This window comes from Lepidochelys kempii, chromosome 1 (assembly GCF_965140265.1).
Source record: "Lepidochelys kempii isolate rLepKem1 chromosome 1, rLepKem1.hap2, whole genome shotgun sequence".
NCBI lineage: Eukaryota > Metazoa > Chordata > Testudines > Cheloniidae > Lepidochelys > Lepidochelys kempii.
In genome coordinates, this window is record NC_133256.1 from 341,744,332 (window position 1) to 341,765,549 (window position 21,218).

Genomic DNA, 21,218 nt, shown 5'->3' on the forward strand with positions numbered 1-21,218 from the left:
AGGGTCAGTTTTTATAACAAGTAAAATAAAAGTACGTCATATAATCAGCAAGGAAACAGATCTTCCTGGCTTGGGATTCAATCCAATCCACTGACCCCGGACATGGAGCTCAACCTTCTCCACAGCAGTCACTCCACTCCGAGAGCCTAGCACCTATATAAGGGGTAGGGGAAAAGTAGCGAACACCTCATTCATCAGGGGCTAGTCAGTACCAGTGCACCCCCTCACACCTGTTGGGGGACTCTGCTGTGTTGACTCTTCTCCATGCTTGCTGTCATTAATGCACTGCAGATTTACCTCAGTCCAGATCTCCCCACTGTCATCCTTACATATGCTGGTGTCGTTCAAGCATTATAACCACTCAGACACTTAAAATGCTCCATGGGATATCCTGTCACGATAGCTCTGGCATGTTGCATGGGCCTGGGCATCCCACAATAACCTAAGAGATCCAAAGGAGGCAGGCAGTTATCTAGATACTACTTGTACCCCACTGTGGCTATTATCAGATCAGTGCAATTTGCACTGACACAAAATGTGCCTGTGCGGGGAAAACCAGACACTCCCAATTATTCAGGGTGATATAAAAATACTGCCCTTAGCTCACATAGTAGCAACTGGTTCTGAATCAATGATTACAAAATATTGTCTAATACAAAACACTAAAGGGTAGGATTTTTGAAAGCACTCACCACTGGCCTTTCTCTGCTCCTGTGGAAGTCAGTGGATGAAATGTTACAGTAATTAATGATTAGTACTTATTTTACTTTTCATGTCAGACTGGACCATGGCTACTGGGTTCTCAGTAACTCTGCTCCTTGTTCTTTTTCTGACTGACATGAAGGCCTGGGCAGAGTAGATCTGTGATCCCCTGTGGAGAAGATTGTTTCATCTCTTCTGTTAGACTAGATGATATTTTATAGAATCGTAGGAGTTAGGAATGGGAAAGCTCCATTTGATTGTCCAGTCCAGCCAGGTTTTAATTTGTGCCCACGTTTGCCAGGCCTGAGTCCCGGCACCTCTGGGCTTAGCAGGGCCCCGGCACCTCTGGGCTTGTTGCATCAGTTATGAATGTAAAAACATTGCTTGAGCCCCAGCATCTCTTTCATTACAAATTAAGCCCTGAGCCCAACCCTGGTCAATGCAGAATTACTCTCTGTAGAACATGCTCGTATGTCTTGTCCAGTCTTGTTTAACAGTCTCAGGAAACAGGGCTTTCCTATGGCTCTAGGGAAACTATTCCATAGCCTAATACCCTGCATCTCAGCACCAGGAAATTTTCCTGATTTTTGTTTTTTATTTTTTAGCTAAATCCTCCCTTTTAGTTTGTTGGAAGAGCAACAGTTTCACAACTAAATGTGTTCATGTGTTTTTAGGTTTGTATCACAGGGACAGTGTCATGTTCTCTGTACCAGATCAGAGCTAGATTAACTTGAAATATTCAAAAAATAGCTTTTGTGGTTGCACCAGGAGAGAGGGTGTTTTAAACCAGAATGACCATGTGATGGGGTCAAGCTGTTGGAGAAAGACCTGTTGATAAAATCCCCTTGCCTCATTGCTAATGGTCCCCAGGCAAACATCAAAACAAATGTCCAAACAGCTGCTAAATAGGTCAAGAGGTGTGAGGTGGCTACTGTGGCCTGAAGAGAATAAACCCAAGCAGCCGCAAAAAAGATATGAGCAAATGAAAAATAAGCAGAAAAAGCATTGCACTGAAGTGTGAACTTAAGTTGGCTGCATTCATTGGGGGCAGCTAACACTGTGATATCCTTGGTAATATACATGATCTATGACTTTCCAGATACTGCTCTTGATGACATCCTCACTTATGTCTGTGCAGTCCCACTGAATTCACCCTGTTGGTGTAAACAGGAACAGAGTGTGTCCTACATGGAGGCCATGCTTTTTCCTGTGCCAGTACAGTAGACCAAGCTAGACAACTCGCCTGTAGCAACTAGCCTGTACACTAATAAGAATATGAGCCCTGGTGAAGCAGGTCAAGAGGGATTTCTGGTGCATTATTGGTTAGGTTGAATTGATTAGTATGATTTTAGAAATATTAGCTCCACGGAACAGGAATAGTGTCTTTACACTCATTACACTGCAAAACTCACAGTCAGTCCTAAGAAAATAAATAGTAAATATAAATATCTCTAATGAATAGATAATTCCATTCAGAAATTTTCCTATTATCCTGTAATTTCAGAGCTTGGCCTGCATCTCAAACTGCTCAGACACGATGATGAGCATGGTAAAAATGCCTAGATTGATTGATTAAGCAGAAGTTTGGTTATAGATTCAGATGCAAACTACCCCAATGTTCAAGGATGTTGTCAAGGTTCCTCCCCCACTCTGAACTCTAGGGTACAGATGTGGGGACCTGCATGAAAACCTCCTAAGCTTACTTTTACCAGCTTAGGTTAAAACTTCCCCAAGGTACAAACTATTTTACCCTTGGACTTCCACTGCCACCACCAAACGTTTATCTGGGTTTATTTATTAGGAAAGCGTTGTTTGGAAATGTCTTTCCCCCCAAAATCCTCCCAACCCTTGCACCCCACTTCCTGAGGAAGGTTTGGTAAAAATCCTCACCAATTTGCATAGGTGAACACAGACCCAAACCCTTGGATCTTAACAATGAAAAAGCATTCAGTTTCTGAAAAGAAGGATTTTAATAGAAGTAAAAAAGAATCACCTCTGTAAAATCAGGATGACAAATACCTTACAGGGTAATTAGATTCAAAACATAAAGAATCCCTCTAGGCAAAACCTTAAGTTACTAAAAGACACAGAGACAGGAATATTCATTCTATTCAGCACAACTTAATTTCTCAGCCATTTAAAGAAATCATAATCTAACGCATATCTAGCTAGATTACTTACTAAATTCTAAGACTCCATTCTTGTTCTGTCCCCGGCAAAAGCATCACCCAGAAAGATACTTTGTTTTTCCCGCCCCCAGCTTTTGAAAGTATCTTGTCTCCTCGTTGGTCATTTTGGTCAGGTGCCAGCGAGATTATCCTAGCTTCTTAACCCTTTACAGGTAAGAGGATTTTTCCTCTGGCCAGGAGGGATTTTAAAGGGGTTTACCCTTCCCTTTATATTTATGACAGATGTCCAGAATGGGAGGGTAGTAGGGACTCATCTGTTACTTTTAATAGGATAATACTTTAGCCAGTATCTTATGAATCCCTATCAGTCTAGTTTCTATGTGGTTTGCTTTCACTCTTTCAATTTCATTCAGCTTGGAGAGTGAAACTAGACTGGAGAGTTTCTCTTTCTGATTCTCACGCACTAGCCCAGCATTGTTGAGTTTCTATAGGTTTGCAGGTAATGTTTAAATAACTACGTAGGTTTGTTAAATACTTTGTCTCAGCTGATGATAAATGTATGAACAGGATTATATGATGGAGTTGCCTGTGATAGCAGGGAACTAGACCTGGTGAGTTGGGAGGTGAGCTCTAGTACTATGTTCCTATGTTAAGTCCATGTCCATATCTCTATTTATATTAGGTTTTGTACTGTGAGTGGAAGTCAATGGGACAGTAGTGGGAGATTTGAGTGGGTAAGAAATTAAAGGTAGTAATGCAAAAGCGTAATTGGTTGACATAAATCAATGTACTTCCATAGGAGGAAATTAAGAATCCCATGTTTATACCTACCATTAATAATACATTGAAAGAATCTGTAGAACTAGTGGATGTTCCCAGATTCATTTTTACAGTCAATAAGACCACTCTGCCTGGGTTTCCTTTTATACCCATCTTCACAGATGTAATGCCCATTACTACCTACCACATACCTTTTGATTGTGAACTCAGCAAGCTCAGTTACATGGGGGACCGTGGAACATTTTTCTGAAAAGAGAAAGAGGGTGCATAAGAGTAACAGTACATGGCTCGAGGATTTAGAATAACTTTGATTTTAGTTAACTAGGGAGAGTATTGCACTTGTTCCATTACTGCAAATGGGTGTCACATGTTTAAATAGACAGACAAAAACAGACCTGGGAAAATCCTGCCCAAAGTGGCAGTGATTGGGGGCCTTGCTTTAGAAAACTACACTTCTAAGATATAGAATCAGAGACATGCAGGGCTGGAAGGGACCTTGAGAGATCATCTAGTCCAGTCTGCTACACTGAGGCAGGACCAAGTAAACCTAGACCATCCCTAACAGGTGTTTGTCTAACCTGTTATTAAAAACCTCCAATGATGGGGATTCCACAACCTCCCTTGGAAGCCTATTCTAGAGCTTAACTACCTTTACAGCTTGAAAGTTTTTCCTAATATCTAACCTAAATCTCCCTTGCTGTAGATTAAGTCCATTACTTCTTGTCCTACCTTCAGTGGACATGGAGGACAATTGATCACAGTTCTCTTTATAGCAGCCCATAGCATATTTGAAGACTGGTATCAGTCCCTCTTCAGTCTTCTTTTCTCAAGACTAAACTTTTTTAACCTTTCCTCATAGATGGTTTTCTAAACCTTTTATCATTTTTGTTACTCTTCTCTGGACTTTCTCTGATTTATCCTCATCTGTCCTAAAGCGTGGTGCCCAGAACTGGACCCAGTTCTCCAGGTGAGATCTCACCAGTGCCAAGTAGAGCAGGACAATTACCTCCCATGTCTTATATACAACACTCTTGTTAATACACCCAGAGTGATATTAGTCTTTTTTCACAGCTGCATCATAGTGTTGACTCATATTCATTTCCTTCTCAGCAGTGAGGCTGACTAACCAGTTGTTCCCCAATTATGTAGTCGTGCATTTGATTTTTTCCTTGTATTTATTGATTTTCCTCTTCATTTCAGACCATTTCTCCAATTTGTCAAGGTTGTTTTGAATTCTAACCCTGTCCTCCAAAGTGCTTGCAACCTCTCCCAGCTTGGGAGTTGTCAATAAATGTTATAAGCATATTCTCCACTCTATTACCAATGAAAATATTGAAAAGTACCTGACCCAGGACTGACTTCTGAGGACCCCATTAGAAATGCCCTCCCAGTTTGAAAAGAGAACCACTGATAAATATTATTCGGGTACCATCTTTCAACCTGTTGTGCACCCACCTTATAGTAGTTTCATCTGGACCACATTTCCCTAGTCCGCTTATGAGAATGCCATCTGGGACTGTGTCAAAAGCCTTACTAAAATCACGACATCTCACTTCTACTGCTTTCCCTTATCCACTAGGCCAGTAACACCGTCAAAGAAGGAAATTAGGTTGGTGTGGCATGACTTGTTCAGGATAAATCCATGCTGGCTGTTCCTTAAGTCTATCATCTTCCAGGTGTTCACAAATTGATTGTTTACTATAATTGTTCCAGTATCTTTCCAGGTATCCAAGTTAAGCTGACAGGTCCATAGTTCCCCTTGTCATCTTTGTTCCTCCTTTTAAAGACAAGTATGGGTAGGGTGACACACACACACTGATTATGTTCCAGCTCAAGAGGGGCTCCTTTGGAAAGGTCTCCTACACCTTTCTCCTGCCAACATAGTGCTGTCTGTACCAGCGCTTAGGTCAGTGTAACTTATGTTGCTCAGGAGGTGGCTTTTCCACACCCCTGAGTGACTTAATTGATACTAAAGTAAGAGCTAATGTGTACAAGCCCTCAGAACAGAGGAAGTCAAGCAAAGGCTGACTGTGACTCTCTCTAGGAATAAAGGATGCATTAAGTGTAATGAGTACATGTGGCCACTAGTTGGCAACACTGCATGGTATAAAGTACTTGATTGCTGTATCTGGGTCACTGAGGGAGGGGAATTTGAGAGTTGGGTTGCCGGGGGGTAGCCATGATTAGGTCAGATAGAGAGTGGCGTATCTGCTGTGTAATCCACTTGTAATCCCAGTGCATCTGTACAGAAAGAATCCCATTCCCTTAGGAATCTGGATGCACAAATTTTCTCTGTCCTTCCCTTCCCATTATTTCTAATATTTGGCACTTGAATTCCCCAGATTTCTCTAGTGTTAGATCCAGAGCTGCTGCAGTTCATGGACTAACCCCTAACTCTCAGGGGACTGGAGCCAAGCAAGTGCTATACATAGACCTTAAACAGAGAACAGTTTATTCAAGAATAGTTTTTCTATCAAGACTGTATGTTATTCACTGTTAATGTACAGAATCATAGGACTGGAAGGGACCTCGAGAGGTCGTTGTGTCCAGTCCCCTGCACTCGTATCAGGACTAAGTATTATCTTCTAGACCATTCCTGACAGGTGTTTGTCCAACCTGCTCTTAAAAATCCCCAGTGATGGAGGTTCCACAACCTCCCTAGGCAATTTATTCCAATGCCTAGCCACCCTGACAGTTAGGAAGTTCTTCCTAACGTCCAACCTAAACCTCCCTTGTTGCAATTTAAGCCCATTGCTTCTTGTCCTACCCTCAGAGGGTAAGGAAAACAATTTTTCTCCCTCCTCCTTGTAACAACCTTTTATGTACTTGAAAACTGTTATCATGTCCCCTCTGTCTTCTCTTTTTCAGACTAAACAAACCCAATTTTTTCAGTCTTCCTTCGTAGGCTATGTTTTCTAGACCTTTAATAATTTTTGTTGCTCTTCTCTGGACTTTCTCCAATTTGTACACATCTTTTCTAAAATGTGGACCACAGAACTGGACACAATACTCCAGCTGAGGTCTAATCAGCGTAGAGTAGAGCGGAAGAATTACTACTTGTGTCTCGCTTACAACACTCTTTCTAATACATCTCAGAAGGATGTTCGCTTTTTTTGCAACAGTGTTACACTGACTCATATTTAGCTTGTGGGCCACTATGAGCCCCAGATCCCTTTCTGCAGTACTCTTTCCTAGGAAGTCATTTCCCATTTTTGTATGTGTGCAACTGATTGTTCCTTCCTTTGCATTTATCCGTATTTAATTTCATTCTATTTACTTCAGACCAAAATGATCTGGACAAACTGGAGAAATGAATTTTAATCCTATCCCCCAAGGCACTTGCAACCCCTCCCAGTTTGGTATTGTCCGCAAACTTTATAAGTGTACTCTCTATACCATTATCTAAATCACTGATGAAAATATTGAATAGAACCAGATCCGGAACTGATCCCTGCGGGACCCCACTTGTTATGCCCTTCCAGCATGACTATGAACCACTGATAACTACTCTCTGGGAATGGTTTTCCAATCAGTTTTGCACCCACCTTATAGTAGCTCCATCTAGATTGCATTTCCCTTGTTTGTTTATGAGAAGGTCACACAAGACAGTATCAAAAGCTTTATTAAAGTCAAGATATACCACATCTACCACTTCCCCCCCTGTAGCAAGGCAAGTGACTCACCAGCACAGTGCATCCCGCTGGTGTTCCTGGGAATTAGCTCTGCCACCCCGGAGCACCCTCTGTAGGCCGATGTCCCGCTTGCCACTGGCCACCGTGTCCCTCCCGGACCCCGGTGCCCCTCTATAGGAGGGTTCTTCCCCCTGCAGTAACCCCACAGCTCTGGGTCTCCCCTCCCTAGGGAACCCCCAACCCTCTATCCCAGTCACCATCTAGCCCCTGCTCACTGGGGCAGACTACAGTGTAAAAGCCATTCATCATTGGCAAAGGGGTGTTTGGACCTGCTGCCTTTGCCTAACCCCTGGGCTGCAGCCTCTGCAACCCCAGTACCTGGTTTGGCCTTTGACAAGGCCTGCAGCCTGGGGAGTTGCCAGACGGGAGCTCCCATGCTCCTCTCGCCTTTCCGTAGCTCTGCTTGGTTGCCTGCACCCTCAATTCCCCAGCAGCTACATCCTTCTCCCTCTGAAGCTGGAGGGAGAATATGTCTAGCTCCTGGAGCATAGCCCTTTTATCAGGGACAGCTGAGGTTTGACTGGGGCATGGCCCAGCTGTGGCTTCTTCCCCAATGAGCCTAGCTTTTAGCCCACAGCTCCAGCCCTCTCCCAGGGCTGGCCATGACCCTTTCCAGACCAGGGAGTGGGTGACCACCCCACTACACCCGCCCCCCATCCACAAGGCTTGTTACCCTGTCAAAGAAAGCTATCAGATTGGTTTGACACCATTTGTTCTTGACAAATCCATGCTGACTGTTACTTCTCACCTTATTATCTGCTAGGTGTTTGCAAATTGATTGCTTAATTATTTGCTCCATTATCTTTCCAGGTATAGAAGTTAAGATGACTGGTCTGTAATTCCTCGGGTTGTCCTTATTTCCCTTTTTATAGTTTGGAACTATATTTGCCCTTTTCCAGTGTTCTAGAATCTCTCCCATTTTCCATGACTTTTCAAAGTTAATTGCTAATGGCTCAGATATCTCCTCAGTCAGGCCCTTGGGTGTCCTAGGATGCATTTCATCAGGCCATGGTGACTTGAAGACCTCAAACTTGTCTAAGTAATTTTTAAGTTGTTCTTTTCCTATATAAGCCTCTGATCCTAACTCATTTTCACTGACATTCACTACATTAGATGCCCAATCACCACCAATCTTCTTGGTGAAAACCAAAACAAAGAAGTCATTAAGCACCTCTGCCATTTCCACATTTTCTGTTATTATTTTCCCCCCTTCATCAAGTAATGGGCCTACCCTGTCCTTCATCTTCCTCTTGCTTCTAGTGGTATTTGTAGAAGGTTTTCTTGTTACCCTTTATGTCTCTAGCTAGTTTGATCTCGTTTTGTGCCTTGGCTTTTCTAATTTTGTCCCTCCATACTTGTGTTTGTTTATATTCATCTTTTGTAATTTGAGCTCATTTCCACTTTTTGTAGGACTCTTATTTAATTTTTAGATCATTGAAGATCTCCTGGTTAAGCCAGGGTGGTCTCTTGCCAGACTTCCTCTCTTTCCTATGCAGTGGGATAGTTTGCTCTTGTGCCCTTAATAATGTCTCTTTGAAAAACTGCCAACTGTCTTCAATAGTTTTTCCCCTTAGACTTGCTTCCCATGGGATCTTACCTACCAACTCCATGAGTTTGCTAAAGTCTTCCTTCTTGAAATCCACTGTATTTATTTTGCTGTTCTCCCTCCTACCATTCCTTAGAATCATGAACTCATCATTTCATGATCACTTTCACCCAAGCTGCCGTCCACTTTCAAATTCTCAACCAGTTCCTCCTTATTTGTCAAAATCAAATCGAGAACAGCCTCTCCCCTAGTAGCTTTCTCCACCTTCTGAAATAAAAAATGGTCTCCAATACATTCCAAGAACTTGTTGGATAACCTGTGCTTTCCTGTGTTATTTCCCCAGCATATGTCTGGGTAGCTGAAGTCCCCCATCACCACCAAGTCCTGGGCTTTGGATGATTGTGTTAGTTGTTTAAAAAAAGCCTCACCCACCTCTCCTTCCTGATTAGGTTGTAATATGGTTTACCAGTTTATATGTTTGTGTTTTAATATATGCACGATTGTAATGGGTAAATTAATGTTTGTTGTTAATTAGGTGCTTAATGCAACTGTTTAATGAATGAACTCCGGGAATAAATGATCACCCATGGAACTAACTCAACTGACTCTACTTAAAATTTTCACACGCTCACAGACTATATAAGGGTTGCGCGCGCGGACGGCAGGTCCTGTCCGTTAGAGAGGCAGCCGAGTACCTGTTAGGTCTGCATGGGCATCGAAGACATCCTTAGACAGTTCCTGATCCTTCCAACAATAAAAAGGCTCTTAGCATCGAGTCTTACCCTGGTTCCAGCTGCTGTGGTTCCTGGGTCCAGTCATCCATGAAGGCTCTGTGCTCCTCCTGCCTCCACCCGTGGCAGTCCAGCAGTCGAAGATCCAGAGTCCTGCAATCTAGCAAGTGAAGCAGATACTTACCATCAACATCTGATTCTCGTCCATCATGCGACGTGAAGCAGTACAGTTTCTGGGGCACCTTTTTGTTAGTTTGTTTTATTTAGGTTGTTGGCCAACAGTTAGTATTGGGCCTGGGCTTTAAGCCTACTTTGGGGGCAATCACAGTTGTTGTTGATTTAAAGTTTTATGCGTTTATTCTTCCCTTTCCCCTGTTTTTGTTAATTATCCCAATTAAACTATCTGTTCCTTTTTCAAAGCACACTCTCTCTGTCTTTCTTTAGTTCTTTAACTCAGAGGATGGTGGGAGAAGGATTTATCCCAGGTGATAGAGATACTGACAGCCAGATAAAGGACGTGGCCACTGTTACTGGGAAATAATGTAACTAGGTAGTATGTAGTAGACCCCTACCATGACATCATCCTTGTTTTTTACCCCTTTTATCCTGACCCAGAGACTTTCAACAAGTCTTTCTCCTATTTCCATCTCAACCTCAGTCCAAGTGTATACATTTTTAATATACACCTCTACCCCGATATAGTACGGTCCTTAGGAACCAAAAAATCTTACTGTCTTATAAGTGAGACCACGTTATATCGGGGTAGGGAGAGGAACCGCTCCCCGCCCCAGCTCACCGCCGCTCCACCTCCACCTCCTCTCCTGAGAGCGCCGCTGCCACTCCTCTTCTCCCTCCCTTCCTTCCAGGCTTGCCGCGCCAATCAGCTGTTTGGCACGGGAAGCCTGGAAGGAAGGAAGAGGGGGGAGAAGCGAAGCAGAGGCTGTGCACTCAGGGGAGGAGGCGGAGCGGAGGTGAGCTGGGGTGGGGAGCGGTTCCTCTGCGCCTTCCCCCCTCCTCCCCCGGTTACTTGCTGCAGCCCTCCCCGAGCCCCCCAGCCCCTGAGGGAGGGGGCACGCTTGTGGGACGAGGCAGAGGTGAGCTGGGGCGGGGGGGCTGCAGCAAGTAAGAGGGGGGCACAGAGGAACCGCTTGCGGTAACATGAATTCAGCTATAACGAGATAAAGCAGCCCCGCTCCTCGGAGCGCTGCTTTACTGCGTTATATCCAAATTCACGTTATATTGGAACGCATTATATCGGAGTAGAGGTGTATAAGACAACACTCCTCCCTTTTTTCCCTGCCTGTCCTCCCTGAGCAAGCTGTACCCTTCTATACCAATATTCCAGTCATGCGTATTGTCCCACCAAGTCTCTGTGATGCCAACTATGTCATAGTTGTGTTTATTTACTAGCATTTAGAGTTCTTCCTGCTTATCCCCATACTTCTCACATTAGTATATAGAACACTATGGGATAGAATCATAGAATATCAGGTTGGAAGGGACCCCAGAAGGTCATCTAGTCCAACCCCCTGCTCGAAGCAGGACCAAATTTGGAATACCTGGGGTTTTTTACAGATGAGAGAAACTAGTTTGCTGCCTGATCTGGTTACATCTCATTTATAACACTCGGTTTTACTTCTCTCTGCAAGGGGGATAGGATTTAATTTACAGCATATACTGCTTTATCTATTGTCTAATGAGATATCTACCTGTCACTAATGTGCCTCATTGTAGTATCTAGTCTCCAAAAATAGCAATTAAGTGAGAGCTCCTAATACCTGATAGTGAGCCCCTGGGATTTCTTTGCAAAATGTTATAAGGAAGGTACATTTAAAATTCTACTTTTAGAAGAGTTCTCAAACATCTTCAGTGGCCTCCTCTTTCAAAGGTGCATAGGGGGCCCTGGCAATGGAATCAGGACTTTCCTGCTCCATGGAGGATGGGAGATGATTTGGGGTGCCATGCAGGGGGCATGCACCTCCTGTGTGCTGCAGGGCTGCTCCTTGCTGGCTTTTTATGTGCCATTATGGAGGACAGAGAACAGTGGTTCTCAATCCGGGGTTCACAGAGGTCTTCCAGGGGGTACATCAACTCATCTAGATATTTGCCTAGTTTTACAACAGGCTACATAAAAAGCACTAGCGAAGTCAGTACAAACTAAAATTTCATACAGACAATGAATTGTTTATATTATACTGACTGCTCTATATACTATATACTGAAATGTTAGTACAATATTTATATTCGGTCAAGGTATTTGATAATTATAAGATAAAAATGAGAAAGTCAGCCATTTTTCAGTAATAGTGTGCTGTAATACTTTTGTATGTTATGTCTGAAATTGTAAGCAAGTAGTTTCTAAGTGAGGTGTAACTGGGGGGTGCACATGACAAATCAGACTCTGAAAGGGGTACAGTAGTCTGGAAAGGTTGAGAGCCACTGAGATAGAGGACCTGCTGCTGTTTGGGTTTTCCTGACCTCCCTCCAACGGTACAGCTGGGTGTGGGTTAGTTTGCAGAAGCCATTGCAGTGCTAAGGGTGGCTTAGCTTCAGGGAAGGATTCCCCTCCTTTCATACTCCACAGAATAACTCTGGGTACAGCCTGTACATTCGGGCTGGGCTCTAGGTGGAGCGTTTGGGCCTTTCACATTGTTTGAGTTGTGCCTTGGTATTTTTCAGACTAGTTAGTCAGCAGATGGTGCCATGCGAACGTGTCTCAGAGGTCCATGGGGAGAAGCTCTTCCAACTCCTATTTACCATCGAGCCAGAAGGTTCCATGGCAGTTGGGAATGGCAGTTGGAGTGACAGTTCTGGGAGCCCAGTGAACATGGGCCAGGGAGAAGCCCAGCTGGCTTCTCCTGCAACTGCCTGGCAATATGAAATCCAATAACACTATCTCCAAACACAGAACTATACACAACCAGTTTGTTTACTGGTGACTCCCAATTACAATGGTCAAAAATATTGTAAAAGAATTACATTAAAAAAGCAATTATGGGACATTTTTCACATTTCCTGGGACAATTTCTAGAATGCCACTTGAGAATCAAATCTTTTTTCAAATTTGGTAGGTTTTGACCTGTGTAAATGTTGGTACTGAAAGGGAATTATTTATCAGGAATAATTTAATATTAATTTAATATTTTATTTCCTAAAGCAAATGAAAGTTTAATTTGATGTCTCCATAAGCTGTATATCTATAATTGTGTCATTTAAGAGTTCAAAAAAACACGACATTCAGCACAAAACACTGTTATGTAACAGTGAAGGTTGCTAGGTACAAAAAATGCCAACTCAAACATTCAAAATCTAGGAAATGGAGTTACGTCAACCAACCAATCAATCAATTAACAGCAGTTTATGGAAAGCCGAGTCTTCATTCAGCCCTATTCAATAGATGTGTGTCAGCCAAAAAAGAAACCAGTACACCACCAGAACAACCAGTAAACATTAAGCTTCAAATTCGCATTATTCTATGGATAATACAAATTCATTTACTTTAGTCTGGACATCTAAAAATGTGAATTTCATTTGAAAATAATGCCATTTTAAAATTAAAAGTGGCATTTCTCTAACATGCTGGTGTATACTTGTACCTGGAGAATTTAAATAACTACATAATTTAAAAACTGCAATTGATATTTAGCCTCTATTTATATATCTGCCAGAACTGATTTCATAATCTATTGCATGTAATGAGCGAACCTTAGAATTTTTTTTTTAAATTGCATTGTGAGAAAGTTAAGATTGCTAACCTAAATACAATACTACTAACACATCTGTTAAAAGCAGGGCAATCAATATGTAAGGCATCAGCAAATGACACCCAGGCAGAATTCTCCATCATAATCCATTGTGTTCACAGCACACATTTCCAGTAAGATAAGTATAGCTCTGCAATCCAGCTACAAACAGAAATTTTAACCTTCACTCTGACCGCTGGAGGCCTGTATGAAACTGAAGTGTGAATAAAGTGTGTTCTTTTTAAAAACGGATTATGATGTATGCTCTGTATGTGATGTACTGTAAATATTGATAGATTACTCTCCTCCGTACTTCATGCAAAGAATCCAGTCTTCTGTTTGCCTGTAGAAGCGATAATGTATTTCCTCAGTTGGCTCATTTTCCAGTGGTTACATGAGATTAGATTGTTTAAAAGATTTTGTTAAAATATTACGGTGAATTCTAAATGAAAGTATGTTTCTACATAGGAATTACCATACCTCCACAAATGACTGATCCACCAAGTCCAGCAGTCTGTCTCTGACAATGGCCTGGACCACATGCTTGTCTCTCTACCTATATAAATGACAGATCCTCTTTTTACTTCCTGATAAGCTCAATTAATATCATGTGACAATGAGTTCCACAGGTTAATTGTGCATCATTATGTAAACAAGTACCTCATGCATTTGTTGTCCATCTCTGAACTCTCTCTGTTTTATTATATCCTTTTTGAGATAGGATGAGCAGAACTAAATACCGTGTTCCAGGTCTGGGCATACCATCCATTTTTATAATCTCTCTGAGTTTCTTGATAGCTCCTTCATAAACTCCTTGGGGCAGCATGTAAGACAATGCTGGGAGCTGCACCAGCAGAGGCTATTGTGGGTGGGAGGATGGATGAGGACTAGCAAAGAAGTTTTTGTGTCTTGAAACCTTTTGGGATTAGAATTATTTAGGATGGGTCATTTTAATGCTGGTGGGGAGCCACGATCAGGCTCCGATGCAAGGCCAATGTTAGATGAATGCATTGGCCCAGTGATGTTTTGGCATTAATTGCTCAAGGTGCCTGAAGCTTATGGCACTCAAGGATGGGATTCAGTACCTGGAGGTTTCAGAGTAGCAACCGTATTAGTCTGTATTCGCAAAAAGAAAAGGAGTACTAGTGGCACCTTAGAGACTTAAATTGGTTAGTCTTTAAGGTGCCACTAGTACTCCTTTTCTTTTTATGAGTACCTCGAGGGCTACCTTGGTATGTGGTGCTGTGTTAGGAAGGCAAGTGACTAATTGATGGAGCCATTAGAGAAATAATCCTGCCCAGGAAAGGGGGTGTTTAGTGAACAGAGGGCCTTGGGTACATAAAGAAAGAGCCAGAGAAGACAGACAAACACAAACATTGTAGAAAGTGGCTGTTTCTCTTTTAATAGCACAGGTTGCTATGATGAGATTTCTGTCCCCACCAACTCTGACAATAAACAATAATGCAACCACCTGCCCCCCCAGAGGAGAAGGGTTGGGAAAGGGCCTCAAGCTCGAGACAGCCTTCCATCTTTAATTCTTTTTGCCTCCTACATGATTCCCAAGATGAGCCTTGCTGACATTACCTCAAATCATGGAGATCAACAATTTCTAAACCCCGTGCAGAATATCATATTCCACATGCTCCCTTTTTACTTTCCCTGTCACCTGCTGTTACTTTCCTCATTTTCATTTCCTTCTTTGCACCCTCCTGCCTTAATGAAAGCTGAGGGCAAGTGAGCACACAGGAGGAAAGGGAGGAAGAAGATAAAGAGAACCATTGTGTACAAATGATCTGAACTGTTTAACGTTTTCAATGCTCCTACAGCTTTACACTGTACAAGGCAAATGCTTTAACAATCTAGTAACAGACTGTGGCTTCTAGAGAAGCTATTTACCTGAAATAGTTAACCACATGCTTTACCACAACCTGTCGGGGTGATTCAAACTAAAGGGTATGCAGGTTTAGAAATGTCTTGTGGGCATATTCTCTCGCTCTCCCTTAAAGCTAAAAGCACATTCCCCTAGAGACTTCAATCACCTCTTTGAAGCAGCTGGTAGATCAAAATCTCAGCAGGATTCAAACTTCTTAAAATCGTTCTCGAGGGAAACCCACAACACTTGTACAGTACTTGTCTATGTACAGTAAAGGGCCATTGCTGTTTTAACTGACAAGCAGGGAAAGAACTTCAGGTCTGCCAGGCTGATGTGCAGCAAACAATAGTGCACACAGATGGATTTCACACTCAAAGGTTGCTCATTCACAAATAAAAGACCAGTTCTGAACAGCGGGCCCACAGAGCATCCATTGCTTTGGCTTTTGGGTGCATCACAGATTAAAGCTAACTGCATTTTATAACCCTAACCAGAATGCAAGGGGAAAAAATCCATTGTGTGTCTCCATGTGAATTCTCCACACCCTGTTTTGAATTAGGGAAGTAAAATTCTCAATGCTTTCTCTTATATTGCTATACTGTACAAATGACTTTGTTTATATTCCTGACACTTCACAGCCAGTTTGGACTTTATGTGAACTGATCTGAGTTGGTGGTTTGTGAATATATATATTTTTAAAAGGCCAAGAAGACAATATTTGTTAAATGTACTAAATGCAAAATGGTTATTAAATGCACCCTTGACTGGTATTTCTGAAAGAGTCTCTTACATTACACTCCATGAGATCAACTGTATTTTTTTTTAAGCAGTGCCTCACCTGTCTTATGTACATACATGGGCCCCCATTGACATAGTAGTTGAGCATCTTACAATTTTCAATGTGTTTATCCTCCCAATGCCCCTGTAAAGTAGGGCAGTGCTATTAACCTTATTTTAAAGCTAGGGAACTGAGGCACACAGGTTCAGTGACTTGCCCAAGGTCACACAAGCTCTGTGGCAGAGTAAGGAATTGAACCTCAGTCACAGCATTCCAAGGCAGGGCTCTAACCTCTAGATAGGCCAGCCTTCCTCCCACAGGCTGGGACTCCCGACCCTGGCTCAGTGTCCATTTGACCAGCCGCGTCCCTCTCCTGCTGGTGCCACGCACTGCTGCTCTGGTCTCCGGCCCCAGCGTCTGGAGTGTGCCTCGTGGGGGCAGGTCTGGGTGGGGCTAGCAATGGGGCCAGAGACCAGGGCAGCAGCTTGCGGCACCGGCAGAAGAGGGATGCGGCCGGGCAGCCGGACACTGAGCCGGGATCTGGAGGGGCAGGGGGAGCTCAAGCCCTGGTGGGGGCCTCCCTCCCGCCGATGGGTACATCCTGCAGCCTGTGTGCCCCAGGTATCTTCATCTTTGGGTGCCCGCTGAGCAGTAAGGGCGGGCTGGAGGGAGTCTGGGGAGGTGGGCTCCCCTCCCTCCAGCCCCCCGTCATTGCCAGCCCACCCAGTTTTCCTATCCTAGCTATGCCAGTATGGGAAGAGGCGGGGTGGGGTGGGGGCTTGGAGAAGGGATGGAATGGGGAGCGGGGCCTGGAGCGGCAGTCAAGCACCCCCTGACACCTTGGTAAGTCGGCGCCTTTGTATGTAGTCTTATTGTAGTCACATTGGTCAAGAGATATTAGAGAGTCAAGGTGGGTGAGGTAATATCTTTTATTGGATCAACTTCTGTTGGTGAGAGAAACAAACTTTCAAACTTACACAGATTTCTTCTTCAGGTGTCTAGATAAGATCAAATTTTTGTCTCTCTCACCAACAGAAGTAGGTCCAACAAATGATATTACCTCACCCACCTTGTCTCTTCAAGAGCCTTTGAGGCATCTCCGTTTCTCTGGCCAATGCCGAGAAATTGAGTGGTTACCAAAAATTAAAAGAGAAATTATCCAAATATTTACCAGTCTTCAGATAGGTTTGAGCCTAGCTTTTGTGACAACTCCAGCCATTTTCTTATTTTAGCCACACTGGTTAATCAACTTCTACATGAATTATATAGAAGATGTAGACTTGGGACCATATTCAGAGCATTACTGAAGGTGGATGGTGTGATGTTTAGAGGACATCAAACATACATATGTATTTGTAAGGAAAATTTATGTTTCACAAGACACAAAGATTATGCTTTTGCCTTTTTAAAATGCTGATGGTAATTACAGATTGGAAAACATCTTGTAGAAGCAGTTATGCTGTTGGCTTCATTGTTCTTAGAAATGCCTTGGAACAGATACAGTCGGCAGGAAGAGGTTTTTTGTTGCTTTTTAGAAAGATCTCCCAGTTTGCACTGGATTTGGCATCACTGGCACCTGACACACTCTCAAGTTAGTGACGAGCTCTCTGAAAATACCAGGCTCCTATATCACTTTATGGCCACTGCTTACACCTGTGAAACAGCAGAAAGTCACCGTTCCATGACAGAATATTTAGTGATCACATGTGAGCCTGAGTTCTGTTTTAGGTTTTATTTGAAAGATGGCAACACCAGCAGTTCCACTCCCACTCACTCTATGCATGAAAGGAAAGCTGGTCTAATGGGTAGGGCAGGAAGCTGGGACTTGGGAGACACAACTTCAATTTCCCCCCGACACAGACTTTCTGTGTGACCTTGGGCAAGTTATTTAGTTCCACAGTTCCTCACCTGTAAAATGGAATAATACTTCCCTAACTCCCAGGGGATTGTGAGTTGCTCAGATACTAAGGTGATGGAGGTCTCAGTATATGATCATGACATTGTCTTAGAAGAAGGAATACCACCATGAAAACACTGCTTCCTTTATCACCTATTTTCCTTAGGGATCTCCCTTCCGAGATTTTTACTGCTGTGTATATGAAATCTGACAAGTGGATGGGGAATTAGTTAGAGGATCATTTCGTGTATGCAACAAGAGGGAATTTTTTTTTAAAAGGTGTTCAAAATACATGAGTGGGGAAATTTGACATGGGTATTTCCAGTAATATGTCAACATGATACTGTCAGCCAGGCACCATAGTAATCTGAACTCCGATGTCTTCTTTTGTGGGTTGAGGGCACTAACTGTGACGTGGTTTTAATGCAGAGTTTAAAACTGCAATGTACAGAATAGTATGTTTCTTTCCAAGTACAAGTGACACGTGAAAGGGAATGTTCTGTGTGTATAAATCTCCTCACTGTATTTTCCACTGAATGCATCCGATGAAGTGAGCTGTAGCTCACAAAAGCTCATGCTCAAATAAATTGGTTAGTCTCTAAGGTGCCACAAGTCCTCCTTTTCTTTTTGCAAATACAGACTAACACGGCTGCTACTCTGAAACCTGTCAGTATGCGGTTGGCACTCTGAAGATTTATCCACAAAACATTTGAATAAATAATCCATAGACATCCACACTCTTCAGAAATGAAGAAATCCTTTTGCGAAAGGTGGTAGGGGCCAACCCTGTGGCAAAATCCAGAAGGCCCAACACAAGAACCCTTACAGTTCATATCCCCAAGGAATCTGCTGCTGTTTCTGAATCCTCTGTATATCCTCTCTAGAACATGGGCTCCCACAACTGAAATTGACCTCAAGTGAAGACAGAGAACCAGTACCATATGCTGCGCTGAAACGGAACAGTGGTTGAGGCACTAACCTTGGACTTAGATCACCTGACTTCAGTTCTCTCTTTGGGCAAATCACTGAGCCTCTCAGTATCTACATTGCCTCTGAGAGCAAGCCGGCCAGCCCCATAAACAGGCTTGTGATATCTAAGGTCATGCTAGCATACTAAAAATAACTACATAGCTGTTGGTTTGATGTTGCAACTTGAGCTCTCAAGCTATGAGGGGTGCGCTTGACAACCCAAACTGCAGCACCTACACTGATGTTCTCCGCACGCTAGCTTAAGACTGTCTTTCCTAGGTTGGGAGCCTCTCTCCCAGAGGCAATGTAGACATACCCTTTGTTCCACATCTGGGGATGTTTGGATCAGGGGTTTAGAGTGGGGACCAACCCTGGAGGTTATATAGCACTTTATGAAAACATGAGAGATAACAAGATTCTTTTCCCTGAGGAGTTTACAGTCTAACTTACACAGATACTTTGCACATGAAGAGAAAAGGCAGAAGAGCATAGGCTAACAGCAGCAGAGGAGATCAGCACTGGAAAGCTGTGGCAGAAGTAGGTTTGTAGTGCCCCTCATGGTAGAAAAGAGACAGGTCTCAGCTGTAATGAATATTCAGGTGATTTGTTGTTTTTTGTTCAGGTTATTGGACCCAGACATGTCATAGTTTTTGCTGGCTCTCTAGCTTGCCTAAACATAGCAGGTCTGATTCACCATATGCTTGTGCCAAGTGTAGTTATTTGCAACTACGCAAAACGAGGGTAAAATGCCACCAGTGGCATATGTGAGTAGAGATCTCTGCTTGGTAGTGTTGTTTACACTCACCCACCACAGGTGTAAATGACCACACCAATTGCAAGGCAGCGGCTTGCTCAGACTGCACTGTTTAGTGTCACCACACAGGGTCTCCCTAAGGTCTGGCCTGGACTCAGTAGTCATGGAATGGACTGCTAACGACACTACAGATTTTAAGAGGAAATTTTTATTATATATATCATAGAATCATAGAATCATAGAATATCAGGGTTGGAAGGGACCTCAGGAGGTCATCTAGTCCAACCCCCTGCTCAAAAGCAGGACCAATCCCCAATTAAATCATCCCAGCCAGGACTTTGTCAAGCCTGACCTTAAAAACTTCTAAGGAAGGAGATTCCACCACCTCCCTAGGTAACGCATTCCAGTGTTTCACCACCCTCCTAGTGAAAAAGATTTTCCTAATATCCAACCTAAACCTCCCCCACTGCAACTTGAGACCATTACTCCTTGTCCTGTCCTCTTCTACCACTGAGAATAGTCTAGAACCATCCTCTCTGGAACCACCTCTCAGGTAGTTGAAAGCAGCTATCAAATCCCCCCTCATTCTTCTCTTCTGCAGACTAAACAATCCCAGTTCCCTCAGCCTCTCCTCATAAGTCATGTGTTCCAGAGCCCTAATCATTTTTGTTGCCCTTCGCTGGACTCTTTCCAATTTATCCACATCCTTCTTGTAGTGGGGGCCCAAAACTGGACACAGTACTCCAGATGAGGCCTCACCAGTGTCGAATAGAGGGGAACGATCATGTCCCTCGATCTGCTAGCTATGCCCCTACTTATACATCCCAAAATGACATTGGCCTTCTTGGCAACAAGGGCACACTGCTGACTCATATCCAGCTTCTCGTCCACTGTCACCCCTAGGTCCTTTTCCGCAGAACTGCTGCCTAGCCATTCGGTCCCTAGTCTGTAGCTGTGCATTGGGTTCTTCCGTCCTAAGTGCAGGACCCTGCACTTATCCTTATTGAACCTCATCAGATTTCTTTTGGCCCAATCCTCCAATTTGTCTATATATTTGCTCCAAAACCCTATGCCAGTGGTTCTCAAACTTTTTTTTTTTGTGGACCACTTGAAAATTGCTGAAGGTCTCGGCGGACCACTTAATGATCTTTCCAAATGTTGTTTGTACCATTAGCTAATTATTGTAAAGCGCTTTGGAGAAAAGCACTATATAAAATTAACGATTTTTGTTCTACAAATAAAAGTACACAACTCATATTTTAATATCAGTAGTCTTACCTTTCTAATGCGGTGGATGTGCCTCTGCCCCCTGCCACAGCAGCCCCCAAGCTGGGGCTGGGAAGGAACGGGGGGGTCTCTCCCTCTCTCCCCCGCCACAACAGCCACAGAGCTGGGGCTGGGAAGGAGGGCCATCTCTCTCCGGCAGCCGCAGCCCTGGAGCTGGGGAAAGTTGCCTCTTTCTCTGCCCGCCGCAGCCCTGCACGTTCCAAATTCCCTCCACCCCCTCATCTCACCCCACTGCCCCCTCCCACCAACCCTCTAATCCCCCTAAGGCCACAAACTCACCTTACATGTGCATCTTCTCCAGGGTCCAGGCACCTAATTAGGGGAGCCACGCCTGCAC

At 43.5% G+C, this 21,218-nt stretch overlaps 1 long non-coding RNA gene across 1 annotated transcript; it reads right to left on the minus strand.

Annotated features, from left to right (window-relative positions):
* Positions 1-324: 324 nt before the first annotated feature.
* LOC140905454 (uncharacterized) lies at positions 325-13,875 on the minus strand. The gene is made up of 4 exons (XR_012156856.1): positions 13,804-13,875; positions 9,632-9,740; positions 3,803-3,857; positions 325-442 (listed from the first exon to the last, which is right to left on the minus strand). It is a non-coding gene; the product is annotated as an uncharacterized lncRNA (long non-coding RNA).
* Positions 13,876-21,218: the final 7,343 nt, after the last annotated feature.